Genomic DNA, 4107 nt, shown 5'->3' on the forward strand with positions numbered 1-4107 from the left:
GTTAGACATCCGTATACCTATCATGTATACATTTGTCATGTCAGGCACAAGGCCAGCGGGCAGGCACAAGGCCAGCGGGCAGGCATAAGCCAGAAATAAAATTAGGCATAATGGCCAACGGGCAGGCATAAAGCTTATAGAACAATCACATCAGACATATATTATCTATCAATGATTATTCCTATGGGCAGTACTGCAATATGTAGTCCCTAATTGGTATACCAATCGATCCATGCTATATAAATAAGTCTAGGTATACTTTGGGAAAATTAGTATTATTAATTACTTATGATCTTATCATTTCATGTCATGCACTATTAGTGCTTTATAGTAGTTTCATGTCAATTTATAGTGGGAAAATAGGTCCCCCCTTCATTTTCATGTAACTTATAAATTTATTAATTCATATAGGTAATTTACATGTCATGTGTCAAATAATATTTTGAACCTTTCTTTAGGCCCAGATTTAGTATCTTATGTTCTCCTAGCAGTTTGGCTAAGATATAGCCACTGTTTGACTATACTTCCTTCATGGAAGTTGTCTCTCTATGTCTTGTCTTTGTTTTTCTTTTTGAATCATGTCATTTGGAGTTTTAGAACTCAAGTTATGGTCAAATAACCAAAACTGGTTCCTTAACTCACTTAAGTTCCAGAGCCAGGAAGATTCTGGAGTCAATATTTTTCTAATTATTTAGACATGTTACAACCACTTTTAGGCCTAATGTTCTGCATAGAAGTTGTTACCTTATGTCTTATGATTACTCAGAATTTTGAATTACAATTTTTTAGGTCTTGTAGAATTAATTATAGCAAATTAACTGGCCTGGACTCAGGTGCCTTGTGTTTACAGGATTCTAGGTTCAGGTCAGATCTCATTTTAGGGTTCTTACACTCAAATGTTAAGAAATGTTTCTAAATAAAAGTTGAAGCCCTATCTCTTAGGTTTCCAGAACAGTTTGGCTCATCCCATTTTGGATTTTCTAATGAAAGTTAAGGTATAAATTCTATTCTGGGGTCAGGTGGTAGTTAAGGCAAATTCCAGGATTTGGTCTACTAAAATTTTCTAACAATTTGACTTACTTCCCTTGGGTTTTGAGTTCTGGTAAAAAAATCAATATTATAGATCTATGTCTTATAAAATTTTTGGCAATGGTTTCATTGCTTTTTCAATTTTGTAGACCAAGTTATGACATTTTTTCCAAAACTGGTCGGGTGAGCCTAAGTCCAACAAATTCTGGGCAGATTGGTTCTGGACAGTTTTGTTGATCTAAATTATGCTAACAATTTGACTTGGTTAGAGGCAGATCTAGGTTCTATGTTCTTCATAAAAAATGTGGTCCTATGTCTAACCTTTCCAATGGTTCAAGAATCAGGTCATTTTGACCTTCCTAGTGTGAGTTATGGCCATTTGAATATTCACTATTCATTTGGTCATTTTTTCTAGGTCTATATTAGGGTTACTAGGATTCAAGTCAATTTTAGGCCAGGTTTAGGACAGTTTTTGGGCACAGTTTCTTCATGAAAAATGGGACATTATGATCCTAGTTTCATCTTCAATTGGCCTCATACCAATTGGAGCAACACAACTCTACTTATAGCTCAAAAACTACACTGGACTCATAGGTCCAAATTCCTGCATAAAAATTTAACACTCTCAATTCAATTTCTCCCAACTCCCAAACTTTAATTGGCATTCATGGCACTTCTAAATAGCAACAATCAATCTCAATTTGGTCAATTTCAATCAATTTGTTAAAAGCCCTAATAGTTAGGTCAAAACCCTAACTTAAAGTTCTCAATTTATGCACACCACATGTGAATCAACGTGTTAATCACATTTACTTGTTAATCAACACTAGTAACCACAAGTATAACCTTCATTTCATCAAAATCCCATAAATTCTCAAGGCTGCAAAAAACTTAATTCCTCACATACTTGTTATTTTCTTAAATTTTCATGTCATATTAACTTGTTTCGATATGTTTACAACACTTAAAGAAAAGAGGTAGGGTGATTATTGCACTAACCTCTTTGGAGCTTCACTTAACCTTGTTAAAATCTAAATTTTCCTTCATTTCTTGGCTACCCTTGTCTTCCTCAAGGTGTGGGGTGAATTTTTATTGAAAGTTGTTTAGGGTTTTGGGGTAGAAAACTTGGGGAATCAAGCTTTGAGAAGGAAGAAAATGGAGAGAGAGTATGGGAAATGAAATTCGGCCATGAAAGGAAAAGAAGAAGAAGATGGTTGTTTTAATTGAATTTTGACTCATTTTTATGTCTTCTTTATCTCTTAATGAGCATTTGTTAATTCCCCATTGGTCTTCACTTTTTATGATGCCATCATGACATCATGCTCACCACAAAATTTTATTTCCTTTTCTTTTCTTTTCTTTTCCCATTTCTAAGTATAATTTCACAATTTAATTTATTTTGTGTTTTAATCCGTCTCATTTTAATTGACATTTAGGTCAAAATTCAACTCTAAGGTTGAAATGACCAAAATGCCCCATATTGTACTTATCGATTTATAATTATCTGTACCGATTAATAAATTTTTTTGAATTTTTTTTGACATTTTTAACATCATTTTATCCTTAGTAAACCTTTAATTAAGTCTCAAAAATTATTTTCTAGGGTTCCTCGCAGGTCTGGGGTTGATAACTATCTTAACAGTCGCTTCCTCATACGGTCACCCATCACTGTGACCCTGGCTCGTTTAACCGAGTTGTACTTTGCTTGTTTTATTTTTCCTTGATTTTTCTTAGTCTTTATTTAGTCAATTCATGCCTCCTCACTCTAGTTTGAGCATAGTTCCCGACATCCTAGCTATTTGAACAGACGTTAGTCATCTGAATAGTAAAATGTACGGACTACCTAAAGTGAGGGTGTTACACCAGGTGAGAATTTGAAGTGGGGATGTGCCAAAGATGATGTTCAGGACTAGATATGGTCATTATGAGTTTCTGGTGATGTCTTTTGGACTCACTAATGCACCAGTGGCCTTCTTGGACTTGATGAACAAAGTATTCAGGCTGTTCCTGGATCGTTTTGTCATTGTGTTCATAGATGATATTTTGGTATATTCTTGGACTGAGGAAGAGCATGTATGGCATTTGAGGATGGTGCTACAAATATTAAGGGAGCACCAGTTATATGCCAAATTTTCAAAATGTGAATTTTGGCTGAAGAGCATCTCATGCTTGGGACAAGTGATTTTTAGTGAAGGTATTCAAGTGGATCCCAAGAAAATTAAGGCTGTAACCGACTGGTTTAGACCTACAACAGTTACTGAGGTGCAGAGTTTTCTAGGCCCGACATGCTATTACAGGCACTTTGTGTAGAATTTTTCCAGGATAGCAGCTCCTCTAACCAAGTTAACTCGAAAAAATGTCCCATTCTTTTGGATAGATAAGTGTGAGGAAATCTTTTAAAAGCTTAAAAAATGTCTAACTATAGCCCCTGTGTTGACATTGCCTATAAGTGGAGAAAGATATACAGTGTATTGTGATGCTTCTAGAGTTGAGTTGGGGTATCGCTTAATGCAATACAGAAAGGTAGCAGTGTATGCTTTGAAACAGTTAAAGAGGCATGAGCAGAACTATCCCACTCATGATCTAGAGATGGCGGCTGTAGTGTTTGTATTAAAGATTTAGAGGCACTAGCTCTGTGGTGAAGTATGTGAGATATACACTGACCACAAATACCTAAAGTACATTTTTCAGCGGAAGGACTTAAACCTGAGGTAGAGGAGATGGATGAAACTTCTGAAAGATTATGACTATACCATTTAGTACCACCCAGGTAAGGCAAATGTGATGCAGATGCCTTGAGCAGAAAATCTTTTGGCAGCTTGGCGCATATATTAGCAAAAAGGAGACCACTGATTTGGGAGATACATGAGTTAATGGATCAAGGTTTGATTCTAGATATATCAGATGAAGGTGCACTATTGGCACATTTTAGAATGAGGCCAGACCTGCGAAACAGAATTAGAGTTTCTCAACATAGAGACCCGCAATTGATGAGAATTGTGGAAAGGGTACAACAAGGAGAAGACTATGAGTTTGGGTTTAGTACAGATGGTGCTTTTATGCAAGGTTCCAGGATAT

Source organism: Hevea brasiliensis, chromosome 4 (assembly GCF_030052815.1).
Source record: "Hevea brasiliensis isolate MT/VB/25A 57/8 chromosome 4, ASM3005281v1, whole genome shotgun sequence".
NCBI lineage: Eukaryota > Viridiplantae > Streptophyta > Magnoliopsida > Malpighiales > Euphorbiaceae > Hevea > Hevea brasiliensis.